This window comes from Pongo abelii, chromosome X (assembly GCF_028885655.2).
Source record: "Pongo abelii isolate AG06213 chromosome X, NHGRI_mPonAbe1-v2.0_pri, whole genome shotgun sequence".
Classification (NCBI taxonomy): domain Eukaryota; kingdom Metazoa; phylum Chordata; class Mammalia; order Primates; family Hominidae; genus Pongo; species Pongo abelii.
The window spans coordinates 22,500,525-22,523,005 of record NC_072008.2 but is presented as its reverse complement, the minus strand read 5'-3'; the positions used below and the strand labels follow the sequence as shown (position 1 = coordinate 22,523,005).

Genomic DNA, 22,481 nt, shown 5'->3' with positions numbered 1-22,481 from the left:
AGTAATGCTATGTGACTTCCAAGGGTAGATCAGAGGAAGCCTTGCAGTTTCTTCCTTAAATTTGTGAAATGATCACTCTCTGAATGCTCTTTCTTGGGATGCTCTCTCTTGGATGTTCTCTCCTGGAACCCCAGTCACTTTTCTCTGGGAAGTACAAGCTACATGAAGAAGCCATTTGTAAGGTCTCTATTCAACAGTCCTGCTGAGCCCAGCCATTGAGTCATCACAGATAGGTAAGGCAAGAATCTACCAAATGATTCCAGCCACCAGTTCTTAAGCCAGTTGAGTCTTCCCTGATGAAAACCCAGACATTTTAGAAAAATAAAACATCCTCCCTATAATGCCCTGCCCCAGTTCCTGACCCATAGAATCCATAACTGTAAATAGAAGAGTGTTGTTTTGTATCACAGAGTATTGGGGAGGTAAGGTTTTTTACATGGTAATAGATAATCAAAACATGTACTTAGCAAATACTCTTCCCCCTTCCCTGCCTAGCTGCCTCCTATTCATATTTTATGTCTCATTTTACCCACTATTTTATCCAGCTCCAATACAAGTAAAAACCAATGGGCTTGCAGTGCTAATACAATTTTAAAATAAGTCTCTACCCATTCTCTTCTGATCAGATGACCCTCTCTACAGCAACTCTGGAGCCACTGCTGTTCCCACACCTACCCATAAAGAAAATCAAGGGTTTAATAACTATGATTAACATGAAAGGACTCCAATGGAAAAAGTAGACAACATTCAAGAACACTTGAGTGATATAAACAGAGATGGACATTCTAAGAAAAAATTTTAAAATGCTAGAAATCAAAAACACTGTAATATAAATAAATAATGCCTTTGATGGGCTCATCAGTAGACTGGACACAGCCAAGAAAAAAATCAGTGAGTTTGATGATATATCAATAGAAACTTCTAAAACTGAAATGCAAACAGAAAAAAGACTGAAAAAATAGAACATAATATCAAGAACTATGGAACAATTACATTTCACTTTGGATATAATAGCATTCTTTCTCACCCATTATCCATATTTGTCAAGAAGTTAATTACAGATGACTAATCTAATGCTTATATGCATATTCATCCATGTAGGAGGAGGCCTACATTATGAATCACACATACACACAGAAACCTGAAATGTTGACAAAAATCTCAATATTTTGAGTAATAGAAGTTGTATTTATAGTGTATATACTTCCATGAGAAAGAAAATCTTTCTAAGGATATTTTTGTGATGTATAATTACAGTTTTTTTCAGCTGTCCCTAAACTGGTGCAACTTTAGCAGCATGAATTTGAGATTCATGCTCAAAGAATTCTCAATAGATTCTCAATAGATAACACTACCTTCATATATTCTGTATTTAAGAGTACCAGAGGAGTGTCTAGAGCCACATTGTCCAATAAAAATATAATGTGACCACATATATAATTTTAGATTTTCTAGTAGCTTCAATTAAAAATGTAAAAAGAAACAGATGAAATTAAATGTGATACTATGTATTATTTAACCCAATGTATTCAAAATATTATCCATGCAACATATAATCAATATTTAAACTTATTAATCAGATATTTTATATTCTTTCTTCCACACTTAGTCTTTGAAATCCCGTGTGTCATGTGCTCAATCCCTCCATGTGGCTAGGGCTACCATATCAGGCAGCATAGTTTTAGAGCCTGAAATCTAAAGGTGTAAGCACCATTCACAATCACCAGAATAACCTGGGAACTTATCAAAATACAGAATCTTGAGGCTCGTCTAGACCTACTGAATCAGAATCTTCATTTTAACAGGATTCCCCCCAGATAATTCATGCACATTAAAGTTTAAGAGGCACTGGTTTAATATGATGGGCCTTTAGGAGAAAAGGGAGAATTGTGGAAGAGAGAGAGAGAGAACAGTGCAAATTTAGATGTGCTTTAACAAGCTTCCAAGTGATGCTGATGCTGCTGGACTTTTGGTCACACTTTGAATGGCACGGCCCTAGAAGATGTAGTCCAGAAGTGCTCAGTGAGTACCTTTTATTTTCTCAGCACTACGGACAGATAAAAGTGAGCTGGATTTCAATCTAGCACCAGAACAACAACTTACATCTTCTTTGAAAGACAGGACCACTGCAGACGAAAACACCAGAAAGCAATATAAGGCAGTATTACTAACATAGCAAAATATTTGAATCAGACAGGGAGTGCTATAAGCTGTCAGGGATATGAAAAATCTGAGGATGCATCAATGTTATCAGAGAAGGTAGTTTCTCTGGTTACGAGAGACGAATCTAAGCTAGGCTATGAAAGAGATGCCCTAATGAAAATGTGAGAGTGGGGATTGGAGAGTTTGGGCTCTGCTTACTCTGTGCAGTGATCCCTGGCTATCCTTTGCTTACTTTAAGCAAGTGATCTCCAAACTTGATTGTGCACACCTATCAGTAAAAATATTGACATATCCCCAAGATGATGTAGATTTATTTACAAATTGTCTACACATACTCTGCCAATTCATAAATATTAATAAAGATTAATTATCTTTTAGTTTAAAACTAAATGTGCATACATATTGCAGTATCATCTTGCTCTCTAGTAGATTTGGAAGCCACTGCTCTAAGTCAGCATTTTTATCTTCAGGAAGACATCATAGTATTCTCCCAGCAGCATGCGGCACAGTGTCATTCAATAAATAGAGGCACCAAGTAGTAAAAACAAATATATGCTAGGAGACTCAGTTGTCACAACTTGACCTTGCAGTGGTAGATCTCACCAATAGAAAGAGTTTAGCCATTCACGAGAGGGTAGCTGTGATAGAGTTGAGCAAGCCTCAGCACAGCTTTGACAAGCACTCTTTCCCTGGCAAATTTTTCAATTTTCCTTCAGGTTTCAGTTTAAATATTCCCGAAAGAGGCCTTCCCAGACCTTGCAGTTTTACTTATGACCTCTTGTTGATCCCACTCATCACATCATGCTCTTTTCCTACATAAAACGCATCACAATTTGTAATTCTTAGTATATTTGGGGGACCATGCCTTTAACAGCTGTCTCCCTACTGGACTGTACTCCCTGTGAGAATAGTAATTTGTTAACACTGTGTATTCAGCAATGAGCCCTCGATGTAACACACAGTAGCTACTAAACATTTTGTAGAATGAATGGACAAAGGAAATTAAATATCGCCATCATAGTCCTTTTAGTTCATACATTACTACCTTTTTCTATCATGTAATGATATGCTGCATGAACTAACACTTCCTTCTCTAAGTGAGTCAGAGAGAAGTAACTGGACCTTAAACACTGGAGCTCAAGTGGTGACTAATATGGACTGCTATATAGATTGGAGGGAAAATAGGACACACAGTGCGAGGGCTGTTCAAATTTTTGTCTTCATTTTAGTTCCTAATCTTGATTCTCCCTTTATAAATGCTTTTCTTTCTTTTCTCTCTTTCTTTCTTTCTTTCTCTTTCTTTCGCTCTCTCTCTTTCTTTTTCTTTCTTTCTTTCCTTTCTTTCTTTCCTTCTCTTTCTTTCTTTCTTTCTTTCTTTTCTTTCTTTCTTTCTTTCTTTTCTTTCTTTCTTTCTTTCTTTCTTTCTTTCTTTCTTTCATTTCTCTTCCTTCCCTCCCTCCCTCCCTTCCTTCTTTCTTTCCTTCTTTCTTTCTATATATATATATTTTTTGGGGGCGGGGTGCAGGGGTGACAGGTGGTGTTTGGTCTCATGAATAAGTTCTTTAGTGGTGATTTCTGAGATTTTGGTGCACCCATCCCCTGAGCAGTGTACATTGTACCCAAAGTGTAGTCTTTTATCTCTCACTCTCCTCCCACACTTTCCCACACATCCTCAAAGTTCATTGTATCATTCTATGCCTTTGCATCCTCATAGCTTAGCTCCTGCTTGAGTGAGAACATACGATGTTTGGTTTTGCATTCCTGAGTGACTTTACTTAGAATGATGGTCTCCAATTCCATTCACGTTGCTGCAAATGCCATTATTTTCTTCCTTCTTATAGGTCAGTGGTATCCCATGGTATATATACATACCACAATTTCTTTATCCACTCAGTGATTGATAGGCATTTGGGCTGGTTCCATATTTTTGCAATTGCAAATTGTGCTGTTATAAACATGCATGTGCAAGTATCTTTTTTGTATAATGACTTATTTTCCTCTGGGTAGATACCCAGTAATGGGATTGCTGGATCAAATGGTAGTTCTACTTTTAGTTCTTTAAGGAATCTCCACACTGTTTTCCACAGTGGTTGTACTAGTTTACATTCTCACCACCAGTGTAAAAGTGTTCCCTTTTCACCATATCCCTGCCAACATCTATCACTTTTTGATTTTTTGATTATGGCCATTCTTGTAGGAGTAAGGTGGTATCATATTGTGGTTTTGATTTGCATTTCCCTGATCATTAGTTATGTTGAACATTTTTTTCATATGTTTGTTGGCCATTTGTATATCGTGTTTTGAGAATTGTCTATTCATGTCCTTAGCCCACGTTTTGATGGGATTGGTTTTTTCTTGCTGATTTGTTTGAGTTCCTTGTAGAGTCTAGATATTAGTCCTTTGTTGGAGATATAGATTGAGAAGATTTTCTCCCACTCTGTGGGTTGTTTACTCTGTTGATTTTTTGTTTGTTTGTTTGTTTGTTTGAGACAGAGTCTTGCTCTGTCGCCCAGGCTGGATTGCAATGGTGCAGTCTTGGCTCACTGCACCCTCTACCTCCCTGGTTCAAGCGATTCTCCTGCCTCAGCTTCCCAAGTAGCTGAGATTACAGGTGCCCACCATCATGCCTAGCTAATTTTTGTATTTTTAGTAGAGAGGGGTTTTTGCCATGTTGGCCAGGCTGGTCTCAAACTCCTGACTTGAGGTGATCAGCCTGCCTTTGCCTCCCAAAGTGCTGGGATTACAGGTGTGAGCCACTGCGCCCAGCCTGCTGATTGTTTCTTTTGCTGCGCAGAAGCTTTTTAGTTTGATTAAGTCCCATCTATTTATCTTTGTTTTTGTTGCATTTGCTTTTGGGTTCTTGGTCATGAAGTCTTTGCCTAAGCCAATGTCTAGAAGGGTTTTTCCAATGTTATCTTCTAGAATCTTAATGGTTTCAGGTCTCAGATGTAAGTCTTTGACCCATCTTGAGTTGATTTTTATATAAGGTGAGAGATGAGGATCCAGTTTCATTCTCCTACATGTGGCTAGCCAATTATCCCAGCACCATGTGTTGAATAGAGTGTCCTTTACCCACTTTATGTTTTTGTTTGCTTTGTGGAAGATCAGTTGTCTGTAGGTATTTGGGTTTATTTCTGGGTTGTCTCTTCTGTCCCATTGGTCTATGTGCCTATTTTTCTGATATGCCATGCAGATATATATTGTTCAGGCCTATTATGCACATTAGGCTTAATGGGGAAATGTCAGTGACTGTCAAAACCACAACTTCCTGCTGATGTTAAAGGAATCTGATCAAGCAACAGATGGTCAGCAGCAGAAGATTTGCTCTCTACTTTCTCTGGGTTTTTATTCTGTTGTTTATAAAATTGTTGGTCGTAGGTTGTCGGATTCAGTGAAAGCAGCCCATATGAGCTGAGATATCTATTTCATTTACTATGTCCATACAAGAAGAAAACATGTCCCAACCTTAAATATTGATTATGCCTGACATGCAAAACATGCCAGTGTCCCAGATCCCCAGTTACCATTAGACTGAACATTTTGTTATATCCTTTTCCATTCACATTGTATGGACTTGCCTGTGATGTCATCATTAAAGCACTTTCATAGTATACGATAGTCAGGTTGCTTTTCTGGGTTGACTTTAGGAAGCATTATCTAATTTTAGCTGAGTGCAAGTCTGTATCATGCTATTGTGTGAGTGTGTTTTAAATGCACTTTGTATAGCCACATTTTGATGGGTAAGTTTCATAAATATGCAATAATTGATCCTTGTGTAGCTGCCTTTAATCAGTTTCAGTATTTTCTTCAATAGATTCTATGCATGTATCATTTTGTCATTTCTCAGTTGAGGGAATGCTCAGAACTTGCCAGAAGCAGCAAACATTCACATTTATAGAATACCTTTTCACTGTATTGAGATTTTTCATCTTTCATAATCTTTCTGGAAGACATTTCTGAGGAATTTCTCAGAAGACAGATGCATTGGTTTCTGTGACTGATGACAGTCTGACTTCACAAGTGGCCTTCTTGAGAGGTTACTAAGACTTGACACATTAACATCCCATAAATCTCCCATGTTCCAAGTCTTAAACATACATTTCCTTTCCCCTAGCCAGAGCACAGAGAAATGCTTGTGCTGCTTTGACAGTCATGCCTAAGAAAGGAAAACAGGGAGCCACTTTTGCACAGACATAAACCTGCTCAGTGTCTCAGATATTTTATGTATCTACCCCACTTCTCTCTTGAAGTCTCCAAGAAAACACATGTGACCTTTGATAGTTCAGAAAAATCTTGTAAACCTCTCTGTGATGTTTAATAATTTCACTCTTCTTACGGGAATGATGTACCAGCCAGTACAGACAGCTTGTGGAACTCGGCTCATGGGTAAATGTTCAGTCTCACGCTGTTTTAACAACATTGGCTCTATCATCAGTGCAAATAGAAACAGTGGAAAGAATCTGAGGAGTGAGATATTTATTTGGAATTTCAGCTGTGATTATGTTTTTCTAGGCACTGCAATGAAGGTGCACTTTCTGAGAGATGAAGAACTAGCACAGTGCCACAGAGTCCCCCGTGAGGGCTTACTCAATATTTGCTGGTAATAATTATGATGTCATTCCTTGAGGCAGGCGTCAGTTAACAAACTCTTTGAATCTAAATCAGCCCTGATTTAATTTGCCCTTCAGTAAAGGTTAAAACAGAGAGAAATTCAAAGTATACATTTTGTAGAAGAAATAGACTGCAGTTTTTAAATGAATGCATAAGCCATATGTAGCCTTTTAAAGGAGGATGTTCAATTTTTCCACTCTTTCTTTCCAATTATGAGTGTCTCCTCTCACCCTAAGCAAAAAAAGTCAGTATAATTATGCCCAAATAAGATTAAGTCTAGAAAGTAACACAATTTTCCTTATCATCACAAAATGTGTCTTGTATTGTGTGCATGTGTTTTTAATTTGCATAATTGCTATTTTCTTGGTCTTTTTTTTTTTTTGAGACGGAGTCTCACTTTGTCACCTAGGCTGGAGTGCAGTGGTGCAAACATGGCTCACTGCAGCCTTAACATCTCTTTTTATTATATATTTTATTCAGTTTATTTCTTTTTATCCTTAGCACTGTGGAATATTTCTTGCATTGGGCTCACCAACTTGTAACATGTTTACAATGGGCCCCTGTTTCTAATGAGTTATTTGTCTCTTTTTTCTTCCTTCCTTTTTTTTCTTTTTGTTTTTCTTTCTTTCTTTTTTTTTTTTTTTCAGCTGGAATCTTACCCTGTCGCACCCAGGCTGAAGTGCAGTGGTGCAATTTTGGCTCACTGCAACCTCTGCCTCCTGGGCTCAAGTGATTCTCATGCCTCAACCTCCTGAGTAGTTGGGACTACAGGCATGTGCCACCATGCCCGGCTAATTTTTGTATTTTAAGTAGAGGTGGGGTTTCACCATGTTGGCCAGGCTGGTCTCGAACTCCTGGCCTCAAGTGATCCGCCTGCCTCAGCCTCCCAAATTGCTGAGATTACAGGTGTGAGCCACCACACCCGGCCTCTTCCTTCATTTTGTATTGATTATTGACTCACTAGGAAAGACTTCTCATATCTTTTAGGGTGAGGCTTAACGATTGTCTGTTCTAGTAGTTCTCAATTCTGGCTGTACAACAGAATCTCTCAATGCTTTTGAAAAAGCATCATACCCGGACTGTATCCCAAACCAATGAAATCATGACATGGAAGCAATAGGACCTAGTGGCAGTACCTTTAGAGTTCCTCAAGTGACGCCACTGTGTAGCTTAGGGTAAGAACCGCTAGTCTACACAAATGGTTCAAACAATTACTAGGCAGTTCTGGGTTTTAAAAAGTTAAAAATCCCACAAATGTTTAATTAAAAAAATTAAAAGTCCCACAAAGCCATTAGACAATGGACAATTATCTGGAAAGATTTCATAAAGCCAAACCCTGTAATGATTTAAAGAAATAGGACAGACACGGTAATGTGGCAGGTTTAGCAATTACTGCATTCTCTGAGTAACTATCCGAGGCAGTATGTTACAGACCTGCTGGCTTCTGACTCAGTCTCTGCACCTCATACTAGCTGTAAGACTTCGGGCATTTTATTTATCATCTCAGTGTATCTATTTCCTCTTCTGTAAACTGGTGTTGATATTACCAAAGCCTATTTCATATCATGAAGATTAAGGGTCAGAAAATATTTTCTGAAAAGGGCTTATAATTTTGGCTTTATAGGTCATACAGTCTCTCTGCAACTACTCAGCTCTGCCACTGCAGCACAAAGGCAGCCATAGACATTAGGTAAATGAATGGATGTGGCTGTGTTCCAATAAAACTTTATTTACATAAACAGGTAGTAGCCCAAATTTGGCCCACAGGATATAATTTGCCAATGCCTGTACTAATACATGCCTCATGGTTGGCACAGTGGGTTGCTATATTTGTTGTCATTGTTATGAAGCCTAAAAAGTAGCCCATCTCCCTAAGATGTGTGCATTTACCCTTCTCTCTCAGCTCCACCCTTGGCCTCTTTCAGACGGATCAGCCTCCAGCATGTAGCACAAAGCTACAATAGCTGCAGTTCTTAGGACAGGAGAAAACATCAGGTTTCCCCTGTTTGTGAATGCGCTCTCCCCTTCCAGTCAACACAGTCGCGGAGCAAGGAGAAAAGAAAACTGAGGCCAGAGTGCAGGGCCAGAAGTACACATCTCCCAGTGGTGCATCACTTTACAGGAGCAAATACCACAGACACTAAAGCCATCAGGGAAAACTGTGAATTAAACCATGAGTAGTAAAGAGTTGCCAAAATCCCAGAGATGTAATAAATCATTACTGTCAATTGCTCAGCACGAGTAATAAAAAATCAATCCACTAAGCTAGAAATGAATTTGAAAATTGTGATTTAAACAATAGTAATGTGTGAGCAAAATAAACAGAGAAGCAGTTGTGCTATTTCATCTTTCAAATAAGGACAGAGGAGAGTGATGCCAGGGGTTTGTTTTCTTTTACATCAACAGAGCAGTAATCAATGAGGAATGGCTGTGTGAGTCAGCAGTTAGAAACAAAACTGAATGTGATGGTGTACTCTTTCCTGAGGATATTAAACCCATTATTTTTGTTTTGCAGGTCACATTTCAAAGGCCAGATCTTTCCCAGGGCTTAAGCTGTTCCTTGGATACTTTTGGTAAGTCATTTATCCACTAATCATTTAGTAATCGTCTCTGACATGCCAAACACTCTGCTCAGGGCTGGAAATGCAGAACCTGGGAAGCCACTGGCCTTGTCCTCAAGATCTCTCTCTGGCTCCCTTTGAATTTGCTAATTCAGACTCTCACATTTCCCCCAGGAAAAATCATAAGGACCAAATCATATCCATTTTCTCAAATGGCTTCAAAAACCCATGTCATCGTTTGGCATCATGTAATTCTTTACTGATGTACTTTCAGAGTCAAGTTTTATTTTCTTCATGCAGCTGTCAAGGACAGACACAAAGAGTGGAGGTGTCTTCCTCATTAAATACTTTCCCACAACACTCCAGAGTAGATTCATCATTTAAGTAAACACTAACAGCTATCTGACTTGTTTAAATGTATGGAAAGACTTGTGAGGAGAGGGAAAGAAAGGGACCATAATAACTGGTAGGAATTTATCACAGTTCCTATCTGCAAGTGCCTGGATGGTATTCAGGGTCTTACTCAGGAGCAAATCTGTGGTAGGCACAATGATGTACCCCTCCAAGGATGTCCATGTCTTAATCCCCTGAAGCTGTGAACATGTAACCTTACATTACAAAAGGGACTTTGCAAGTGTGATTAAGTTAAGCATCTTGAACTGGAAACATTATCCTGGATTATCTGCTTGGGCCAATGTAATCACAAGGGTCCTTATAAAGGAAAGAAGGAGGCAGAAGAGTCAGAGAGGGAGATTTGAAGATGCTATGCTGCTGGCTTTGATGACAGAGGAAGGAAGTCGTGGGGCAAGGAATGAAGGAGGCTTCTAGAAGTTAGAAAAGGCAAGGAAACAGATTCTTCTCAAAAGCGTCCAAAAAGGAACACAGCCCTATGGCCTCCAGAACTGGAAGGTAATAAATTTGTGGTGTCTTTAAGTCACTAAGATTGTGGTGATTTGTTGTAACAGCTAGAGAAAACTAAGACATCACACCGGTACAGGTATAGTGCTAACGGTGAAGGAAGAGAGAGCTACCCTTTAATTCATGTGTGTCAGTTTGCCATCCCAGTTGATTTGTTTATAGTCATGATGCAAGCCAAGGCTGTTTATTTGCAGCCCCTGCTTCTCTGTTCGAAATAACATAAGACTATCATAATGGTTTGTTGGGGGTTTGAGGATATTTTATTGGCACAGCATGTTTTTCGCATCAGATTATTTGTTGAACTAATGATTGGAAAACACAGGAAAATACAAAATAGTACATGGGGATCTACAGAAAATGTTCTCTAAGAGATAGGAACAATTATATGTTTGTGGGTATATGTGTGCATGAATGAAACTATATTCTAGCCCATGAGATCTTCAAGACTCTTAGAAACACACTGACCAATAACTTTTAAATAAATTTATCTTGACAATCAAATGGCAAAATTTTTTAAAGTACAGAATATATTGTATTTACATATTCCTAATTTTAATATACAGTCCCTTTTATATATCCTTTTAAAAGACCCTTATATATGATCAAATTAGTGTTCCAAAATAGGGATATTTTAGAATAAAATGTATTAGTTATGCTTAAGCAATCAAGGTCACAGTGGGGTGTGACCATAGAACAGAATTCCAGCTTTGATAATTCTGAGATCGCAGAATTTTAGTGGTATGTCTAATTCTAACCCTTCATATGCTCCTTCCCACCACCAAGGCACTGCTCTAAGTACTTTCCAAATACGAACTTATTTAATCCTCACAAACTAAGAAACTGAGGCACACAGAGGCTAAGTAACCTGCCCAAGGTCCTAGAGAATTTTAGCCCCCTAGTCATGAAGAGGATTTGAGAACTATTGGCCTGTTCCAGGGATATCATGGTGAGGAACTCTCCAGCAGGAATGTAGGAAACTGGCCCTGATACAGGAACAGCAGAGAACATGTATCCTGCCATACTTGGAGTTAGGGTGTGATGGAGTTCTGACACACCCATAACCATGGCAACCCAGTCTCAGAGGAAGGTGGTATAAGGCCCTTGATGGAGGAAAACTACCAAACTGAAAGAGCAAGGCTAATGTTTGTGATCAAAAAGAAGAGTGATCATTATGCAGGTTATGCAACTTTGACTCAAGAAGCTTCCCACTGAAAGGGCAAATCTCCTTCCTCTCAAGTTACCTCTGAGCTGAGCAGAAGCTCAGTCTATGATGGGAGCAGAAGACCTCCCCAGGCAGGCCTGATCATAGTGGGGAAGTGGAGCAGTCACCTAAGAAGAGGGAGGGAGGAGAGGAGGAAAAATGATGCTGGTCCAGTTTGAGTCCCATAATAACATCGTAAACATAACTTCATCACGTGGACCCAGGAGAAAAATAAACTATTGTAGTAAATAGTAGAATCAGTAGTGTTCCAACTGTTAATTAGTTTATTCTAGAATAGTAATAGCACTAAAATATTTAATTGACTATTTTAAAAAATTGAAGCTTAATTATTTCCATGTAATATTGGAAGTTGAATTGACTAATAAAAGCCTATAGCAAATCGCCATAACAAAATGCTTTTTTCACTTGCACCTTAGTTACAGGTAAGGAGCTGTTTTTATTTCAACATCTCATGCTCACCCCCACCATGATCAAAAAAAATTGTCTGTAATAAACTCACAGAATTTAATAGTGGAGGCCACTTCAGCCCTTGAGTCTTTGGGCAACATATAAGCAAGGCAGTTTTTGTTTAAATAGTCAGAAGGCTCTTTGCTAAGGCATTAAACAAAAGCTTTGTTTCCCACCCGTCCCAAAAAAACATTGATTTATCAGAACTCTGAATTAGATTTCCATAAACTATATAGAAAAACCACATGTTAAAAATTGAAACAAGGAAACATTTGGTTTATTTAAGAACATGTACCCAAACATATGTATCTAGATTTTTTGAGTTTTCAAATCTCGGCCCAAAATATCTTGGGAAAACAGATACACCAAAGAGGATTCTTGGCATACATCTTTCTGAGTTGTAAATACTGGGAGAATAATGTTCCTCTAAATAATTCTGGCACATTTCATATCAAGATCAACAATACTTAGAAGAGAATCTGATTCCATCAAAGTTAGTGTTGAACTCTAATTTTAATCAAATTATATAAACTACTAATTTCTGACAGCTGATTTATTTGCATTTATTCTGCCACAAAGTGAAAAAGGTCCTGCTTACTGGAGCAGAGCTGAAAAGAGGGCCTCTTTGTTTTGTGACTTCTTCCCCCACTGCCAATGTTCATACACGTATAAACTCACAGAATTTAATAGCTGAAGCCACTTCAGTCCTGGAGTCTTTGGGCAACATAAAGCAGTAGAAAAAGCATGAATTTTGTGGGTGGCATGAAACCCAGCTCAACTCATGTGGTGGACAAAAAGTATTCAATTTTGAAGAGATAATTGCACAAGTGGGAAAAGGTATCCGCAGAAGGCTGTTTGCTGAGGCAGGCACTGTTTATAATAATAAATAAAAATAAATGTAAGCAAAATGCCCATAAATGGAACTATTTAAGTGGGGTGCAACCATACAACAGAGTACTGAGCGATCTTTAAAAGCCATGTTGTGGATCTATATTTGTTGCATGAGATGTTATCCATGAAACAGTGATGAATGAGAGGGGCCAGTCAAAAAATAACATGTGCAGGGCAGTCCCATGTAAGTAAAATTGAATACACATAATGCATTTATACATAATTGCAAAGAGGTATCTTACAGGAGGTTCACCAAAATAACAACTACGGTTCTCTCATGATACAATTTCTAGTGATCATTATTTTCTAGTTCTCACTTTTTGGCACTTAGTGGTTCTACAATGAATATGTAATATTTCTGTAGAAATAATAAAGCTGAAGTACTATGCAGTAGTTTGAACCAACGATGTATACACAGAGCAGTATAGATGTATTTTAAAATCACAGTGCTAGGAATAAAAAATAACCTGAATGAAATATATAATAAGAAAAGAGGTCGAGGCTGCAGTGAGCCATGTTTGCACCACTACACTCCAGCCTGGGTGACAAAGCGAGACCCTGTCTTACAAAAAAAATAAAAAAGAAAAGAAAATAGCAATTATGCACATTAAAAACACATGCACATAATACAAGACACATTTTGCAAGAGCCTATTTCAGTAAAAAATAAACATTAACCAGTAGGTTCATCAGTTGTAACAAATGTACCACTGTGGTGGGGGATGTTGATAATTTGGGACTCTATGTATGCATGTGTGTGGATGTTGGGGGTAGATGGAAATTCTCTGTACCTTCCTCTCAATTTTGCTATGAACCTAAAACTGCTCTAAAAATAAGATCTTTAAAATGAAATGAAATAAAATAAGATACTTATTGAAGATTTTCCAGTGATTGTCCCTGGTAGAAGCTAGGAAAAGGGCAATGGGAGAGCAGAGTGAAGGGAAAAGGAATAAACTGATAAGTTAATTGCCTGAACTAATGATAATAACTTGCCCTGTACTATTACTCAACCGCACCGCCCGCCCCCGGCCCCCGCCTCTGAGGGTCTCAAAATGTAGGCACAAACTTGAAAGCAAGAAATATTTCAATGTATAAGCATCTGTACACATGAAAATATTGATAGTGTTTTTAGCTATTTTCAAAGAAACTAAGGTGCATAGGCTTTAGAACCATTTAGACTTACAGACAAATGGTCTTGGACACACAATTTCACTAAAGCTCCACTGGTTTATGTGTAAAATAAAGAGAATAATAACTACCTTTCTGAGGTTTTATAAAAAGTTGTGGTAATCTTATCTTCAAAAATCACTATGATTCCCGGTTACAGCTCAGACATGTAAAGAGCTTAGAAACTGTCACTCCCATTCTTATAGCAAGCAAAAGCTGGACAAACTAAAACTCAACAAGTTGTTTTGGACTTCTCAGAGAACTAAATTTGTAAGTCAAATCACCATGCTGAAATCTGGTAACAGGCAAATCCGGAGTCACAGACACAATCTGCTTACCTAAAATAGAAGCCACTGGAGCCGTAAACCGGTAGGAACACTTAGTAATTTTGACAAGTTTCTGGAGACTGAGGAGTGTGGACTGGCTGGAGACTGAGAAACTCCTTGGGGCCACCATACTTTCATTGACTTTATCTCCAGGATCCCCACTAGGTTCTCACCGCGAAGAGTCAACAAAGGTACCCTTGTGGCTTAGGTAGGGAGAGTAGACGGATAATCTTGGTAAAATATGTCCAGAACCTTCTCCATAACAAAGGCCTTGTCTTCAGAGGAAAGGACTTTAGCATAGCGTTGTCCCAGAGATCTCACCATAGCCCCCTCTAGCGTTCCTCACCTAACTGGGAAGGGAGAAACTATACAAGAAGAAACACTTCCCTTTTGATTCTTGGTGATCACAGGTCAGAGATGCAAGTCAGGTAAAAGGCTGAGACTTAAGTGGAAGATTGTAGAATGCTTGACCGCCTCCACACTTTCTCATCATACCAACCGGGCTCCAGTATAACAAGAGTAAATTACACCTGAAAGAGCTTGCAAGACATGGATGTTCTCTGAGAAGAAGTACTTTGGGAATTTGAAGCCTCTGGTACCTATAGCTACAGCAAACATAAAACAAAGCCCAACTCCTAGCCCGATTAACATAAACCTCACACCATGGGCATATTTACCTTAGTTCCTATTACGCAGTACATGTCTAACTTTCAATTAAAAAATATAAGCCATGCCAGAAGGCAAAAAAAAAAAAAAAGTCTCAAGAGACAAAGCAAGCATCAGAACCAGATTCAGGTGTGACACAGATGCTGGACTTACCAGACAGGGCATATAAAATTACAATAAATAATATGATAAGGACTCTAATGGAAAAAATAGACAACATACAAGAACACATGAGTAAAGTAAGCAGAGATATGGAAACTCTAAGAAAGGATCAAAAGGAAACACTAGAAATCGGAAGCACTTTAACACTAATGAAGAATGCCTTCAGTGGACTCATCAGTAGATTCAATACAGTTAAGGAAAGCATCAATGAGTTTAAAGGTAAGTTAATTAAAAAAAAAAAAAAAAAAACCTAAAATGTAAAGAGGAAAAAGGCAATGAAAAAAAAACTGAACATAACATTTAAGAACCGGGGGACAATTTCACAAGATATAACATGTGTGCAATTGGAATACCAAAAAGAGGAAAAAAGAAGAACAGAGCAGGAGAAATTTTTGAAGTAATAATGACTGAGAACTTTCAAAAATGAATGATAGACAGCAAACCACATCCAGGAAGCTCGGAGAATGCAACCATAATAAATCCCAAAAAATATACCTAGGCATATCATATTCAAACTGCAGAAAATTACAAAGAGAAAAATCTTAAAAGAAGCCAGAGAATAAAAACACCTTACCTGTAGAGGAATGAGAATATGAATTACATCTGACTTTTAATCAGAAACCATGCAAGAGACTAGAGTGAAATATGTAAAGTGCTGAAAGACAAAAATCACCAACCTGGTATTCTATATAGAAAGAAATTATTCGTGAATGTTTCTCAGACAAAAAAAACAGTAGGCCGGGTGCGGTGGCTCATGCCTGTAATCCCAGCACTTTGGGAGGCCGAGGCGGGCAGATCATCAGGTCAGGAGATCGAGACCATCCTGGCTAACATGGTGAAACCCCGTCTCTACTAAAAATGCAAAAAATTAGCCGGGCGTGGTGATGGGTGCTTGTAGTTCCAGCTACTTGGGAGGCGGAGGCAGGAGAATGGCATGAACCCGGGAGGCGGAGCTTGCAGTGAGCCGAGATCGCGCCACTGCACTCCGGCATGGGCGACAGGGCAAGACTCCGTCTCAAGGAAAAAAAAAAAGAGTAGAGTGAAATATTTAAAGTACTGAAAGACAAAAATCACCAACTTGGTATTCTATATAAAAATTATTCGTCAAATGTCTGTTTCTCAGACAAACAAGTGAGATAACTCATTGCTAGCAGAACTGCCCTGCAAGAAATGTTAAAAGATTTTCTTCAGGCAGAAAGACAACTGTAAAAGTCAGAAGCTTGGACCTACATAAAGAAAGGATCTATGTCAGAGAAGGAATGAATGAATGTAAAATAAAATATTTTATTTTTCTTATTCTTTATTATTATATACAGTTATATGCTTGTTATATGTAACAAGTAACAATACGAACAATGTATTATGTGATTATAGCATATGGATAAACAGTGTCCCAAGGGAAGGGAGGAAGAAGTTGGGAATACACTGTTATCAGGTACCTGCACTACACATGAAATGCAGTAATGTTGTCTGAAGGTGGACCTACATTAGTTTAAAATATATTTTGTAAACTTTAGGGCAACCACTAAAAAGCTTTTTTAAATAAGTATAATTGCTATGCTAAGAGAAGAGATAAAAGCTGAATGAAATAAAGTGCTCAACTCAAACCAGGAAAGACAGAAAAGGAAGCTTCCGGTAATATATAAGAAAAAAGTTACAAACATGATTGATATTAACCCAAATATATTAATAATTACTTTAAATATGAATGGTCTAAATACAGCAATTAAAAGACAGTGATTGTCATAGTGGCTGCAAAACAAGACCTAGTTGTATATTGTCTACAAGAACATCACTTTAAATGTGAAGACTGATAGGTTAAAAGTAAAGTGATAGAGAAAATATACCATGCTACCGCTAATCAAAAGAAAGTTGAAGTAGCTTTATTAATTTCAGACAAAGCAGATTTCAGAGCAAGGAAATTTATCAGGGATAAAGGAGACATTACATAATAATAAAAGGGTCAGTTCTCTAAGAAGACCTAGCATCCCTAAACATGAATGCCTCTAAAGATACATGAAACAAAAACAGATAGAACTAAAAGGATGAAATGAGGAATCCACTATTATAGTTGGAGACTTCATCCCCTGTCACCCCTATCAGTAATTGTTAGATCAAGCAGACAGAAAATCAATTAAGGCTGCATGCAGTTGACCTGAATGGCACTATCAATCAACTTAATTTAATTGATATTTATGAATGACTCCATCCAACAGCAGCAGAGTACACATTCGTCTCCATTTTGCATGGAACATGCACCAAGGCAGACCACTTTCTGTACCATAAAACATACCTTAACAAATGTAAAAGAGTAAAAATTATATAAAATATGTTCTCAGACAGCAGTGAAATTGAACTAGAAACTAATAACACAAAGATGGCTGGAAAATTCCCAAATATTTGTAAACTAACACACTTGTAAAGACCACATGACTTAAAGAAGTATCAAAAAAGTTTAAAATATTTTGAACTAAAAGAAAATGAAACTAAAACTTGTCAAAATTTGTCGAATGCAGCAAAAGCAATGCTTAGACGGAAATTTATAGCATTAAATGCATATATTAGAAAAAATAAAGATTGAAAAATCAGTTACTTAAGTTTCCACCTTAGGAAACTAGGGAAATAAGAGCAATTTAAGCCTAAATCAAGCAGATGAAAAGAAATAAAAATTAGAGCCTAAATCAATGAAATTGAAAACAGGAAAACAATAGAGAAAATTAACAAACCAAAAGCGATTTATTTTTAAAAAATCAGTAAAATTAACAAAACCCTAACCAAGCTAATAGAGAGAGAGAAATTATCAATATTAAAAATGAAAAAAGGGTCATCTCTACTGTTCCATGAATATAAAAAGATACTATAGGAATATGGTATTCTGAACAACTCTGTGTCCACAAATTTGATGATTTAGATGAAATGGACTAATTTCGTGAAAGATGCAAACTACTAAAACTTACACAAAAAGAAATAGATATAGGACTCTTAAGATTATCAATTAAAAAAAAATCAATAAAATAGCCTTACAAAAAAGGAAATTATCAAGCCCAGATAGTTTCACTGGTAAATTCTATCAAACATTTAAGGAAAAAATGATACCAATACTCCACAATCTCTCCCAGAAAGCAGAAGAGCAGAAAGGAACGCTTCCTAACTCATTCTATCAGGGTACCTTCACCCTAATACTAAAACAAGATGACACTGCAAGAAAGGAAAACTACAGACCAATATCTCTCGTCAACATACATGCCACCTTGTAGTTAAGATAAATAAGTTCTGGAGACCTAATGTACAGCCTGGACTATAAGTAGTAATAATGTATTCTATACTTGAACTGTTAAGAGAGTAAATCTTAAGTATTTTTACCACAAAAAAGTAACTATGCGAGGTAATGGACATGTTAATTAGCCTGATTATGATAATGTTTTCATAACGCATATGTATGTGAAAACATCACATTGTACGCCTTGAATATATGAAATTTTTATTTGTTGATTTTACCTCAAAGCTGAAAAAAGTTCTTAAATTAATTAGAACAAAATTAGGCAGCTGGATGCGGTGGCTGGCGCCTGTAATCCCAGCACTTTGGGAGGCTGAGGCGGGTGAATCACGTGAGGTCAGGAGTTTGAGACCAGCCTGGCCAACATGCTGAAATCCCATTAACCTGATGTGCTGGCACCTGCCTGTAATCTCAGTTACTTGAACCCAGGAGGCAGAGGTTGCAGTGATCTGAGATCGCACCACTGCATTCCAGACTGGGCAACAGAGCAAGACTGTCTCAAAAAATAAATAAAATAAAATTAGTTAACTACTGACATACATACAAAAATCTTCAACAAGATATTAGCAAATCCAATAATCTTAAATAAGAACTATATACTATAATCAAGTGGGATTTATTCCAGGTATGCAAGGGTGGTTCAATATACAAAAATCAATCAGTGTAATCTACCACATTAAGATGATCCTGGAGCATCTCATAGTTCCAGAAAGTAAAAAATGCAAAAGAAAACAACAGATAATGATGGAGGTATGACACGGGGGTACAGGAGCCAAATAAAAGAGCTGGAACAATTTAAGCAATAAAGTAGTATTGGATTATAACCCAACCCAAGTAATAATATAAATATCCATGAATCCAAACTGATATAAGTGATTAAATAATTAAATAAATGGGGCATAATAAACACATCTTCCAAGTAGAAGAGTTCCAAATAGTTTACAGAGATACTCTGCCCTTAAGGAGGTGGAGCACAACTCCTCACTCCTCACTCCTCACTCCTCACTCCTTTAGTGTATGTTACTTACCCATAGTAACTTTCTTCCAAAGAGTATAATATGGAAAGGGAGGCAGGGGAAAAAAAAAGAGTAACTTGACAGTGGAGAAACTTGACAAACATACCAGTCAGATGATCATCAATATTGACAGTGGAAAGTCATATCGATAGCCTGTATTTATGAGATAATGTGTTGAGAATAACCTTTTACTTCTGTGTCTTCCTCCCACAAACCCATAACCCCAGTTTAATCATGAGAAAACACCAGACAAATCCCAACTGAGGGACATTCTACAAAATACCTGACCAGTAATCCTCAAAACTGTCAAGATAGTCAAAAAATAAGGAAAGTTGGAGAAACTTTCACAACCTAGAGGTGCCTAAGGAGACACTTCTATTAAATGTAATGTGGCATCCTAGAAGGGATCCTGGAACAGAAAGTGGACATTAGGGAAGATTTGAGGAAATCTGAATAATGTATGAACTTCAGTTAATAATCATGTATCAGTATTGGTTTACTAATGATGACAACTGTACCAACTAAAGATGTTAATAATAGGTGAAACTGGATATGGGGCATATGGGAACTCTCTGTACTGTGTTTGCAATAATCCTGTAAATCTAACACTGCTCTAAAGTTGAAAAAGGTTACTTTTAAAATGATGATTATTATTTTAAAATTAACATAGCATGCCAAAAGTTTTTTTAGGGTAAGTGACATGGGCAGAATGATTCATCCTAGTCCTTCATCGTAATGTCCACATCTACAAATACATTTGTCCAGCTGAGCAATTTGTGTATCAGCCCACATTGATAGGTTCTGCTTCACCAGCTGTCCCTATTTCTGAGAAAATAGGTCAATTTAAGTTTTGCTGACTTCTCACACTAACTCCATGCCCACACCTGCACACCCAAGTGCCTCAGTTGTATTCCAGATTAACAAATCATTAAATGATCGTTATCTGATTTTGAAAAAAGAAAAGAAATACAAAGATAAAAAGTAAAACTTGACTATTTGCTCTACCTTTGAATTGCATTGCTTTGGGTGAACCACTGTTGCAAGACAGACTTAATTAGTATAGTTCCCCCTTTCCTTTTCCCAGGCTCATTCAAATGGACTGTTTAATGGTTAAAAGGCAGGCTAAAGGAAGAGAGAAAAGCTTCAGGAGAGGGAAAATCTAGAAGCTGAACTCAAGCCCCTAAATAATTAACTTGGCTATAGAGGCTCCATTTTCTTTCTCTTATCTTCTTTTAACTTTTAAGTGACAATCCTATTCTTCTTCATAAATATCCTTCTGTCTTAGCTTCTGGCTTTACAGATGACTGGCACTTTTAAATTGTGAGAATGGTTTACCTTTCTGGCTGAGCAGTCTCTCAAAAATCATTTTATTATGGGGGAGAAAACAAGGCTAGCAGCCCAATGAGTTATCTCTTGGCAGCATATCTTTTTATTTCTGAATTTCACTGTGACCTGTTTGCCTTGTCCCGCTGCCACTGTCTAATCTAACATCCTAATAACAGCCCGTACCTTGTAATTTGGATTTTCAAAGCTGTATTTTTCAACCATGTTCTTTCTGTCCAAATCAAAGGCACTGTTTCAATGTCAGTAGGAGAGACAATAAGAGAAAACATATTGAGGCACACATGTGTGCATGCGTACGTGTGTACACACGTACGCATGCGCACGCACGCTCAGCTTCAAGTCAGGGATTTATCTGAATTTTAGCTCAAATCTTTTCTGTTTCTCTTTCCTCTTTTTGAGCATCTAGTTTCCTGAACTGTAAAGGAAGTTTGGGGTTTGAGTTATTTTTATTTTTCAGTGACCTAAATAGTAAGTGTCCCAGCCATTATATTTTCAGATCAATATTAAACATTTTCCTACTTAAGATATGGAGATATTTGTAAATAAAAGTATTCTGACCTTCAAGAACATGTAGTTTAAGTACACAGGCATCTTGTATTGTTGCCTGAACTTACATTTTGAACTTTATTCATCTGTTCCATGGTCCATGCCAGTAGTGATTAAATTAGTAAAACTTCCTGTGGTCAGAGGGTCTTTGAATAAGAGGAATATTTTTTTCCATCTCTCCACCCAGTTACTTCTTCCCACAAATGTACTAACCTTTTAGATAGAAATGCTGTTTACAAACACCTCCAGGGGAAATTTAGTCTATCTTTTTAGCCGTTGAGAATTTTAGGACTATAAGTGTCTGAAAATAATCAGTTCAACACTTCATTTTACGTACAAATAATAATTTGTAAAAACAATAAACTAATATTATTAGCACACACATAGCATAATATAAATTATCTGATTTATCCCCTTAAGTCTGTGAGTCTGCTAAAATTTAGATAATTAGAGGAGGCAAAATAATTGATAAGCTCCCTGCTAAGCATCGAGTTACACTCTTTAATGTATGAGGATTATGTACCAAGAAACTCCAATTAGCAAATTAAACAATTGTGCTGTTATAATAATTAAATTCTCTAATTTAGCTGTTCTTCTATAAAGTTTTACTTTCATTTCCAACTGTTGTTACTGTAGAGAAAGTAAAATTACTTGGCTATCACAAATACGCTTACATTTACATCCCCCAAATTTCACACTCCAAGAACTCTATGAATATATGTGAATATGTGCACACATTTTTATCTTACCTTGATTCATAAAGAACTTCAAGCCATTTACAAATCCCTGTAACATAGCAAAATAAAAGCCCATTAAAATATGAAAAATATGAGTCAAAGGACAAATGATGTCAGTAAACTAATAGGGAACCAGAAGTAAGGTTGGAACACAATAGTGTTCATGCCAGAGGTGGATCAACACTTTAGGCTCTCAGGTTTCCAAATGCCCATAGGAAAATGGACACTTTCAAACTATGCAAAATCTATACGGGGAAAAGTAAACTACTTACTCAGGAAAAGCACCACTGCTACTGAGACCGGGGTACAAAGTATCTCCTAATTCTGTCTCAGAAAAGTCAGTTTAATTGTGCTGACAAAAGTATCTTTATGGTAAACATAGTGAAAAATTTCTTAGAGTTATGACTGAGAAAGTTTATTTATTTATT

General features: G+C 37.3%; 1 long non-coding RNA gene across 1 annotated transcript in view; it reads left to right on the top strand.

The window, feature by feature from the left end:
- The window catches only part of LOC129052847 (uncharacterized), a 52,349-nt gene that overhangs the window by 5,783 nt on the left and 24,085 nt on the right, over positions 1-22,481 (top strand). Inside the window, exon 2 of the long non-coding RNA XR_008517968.2 lies at positions 9,290-9,347. This is a non-coding gene — a long non-coding RNA (uncharacterized LOC129052847). The remainder of the gene's footprint in view (positions 1-9,289; positions 9,348-22,481) is intronic.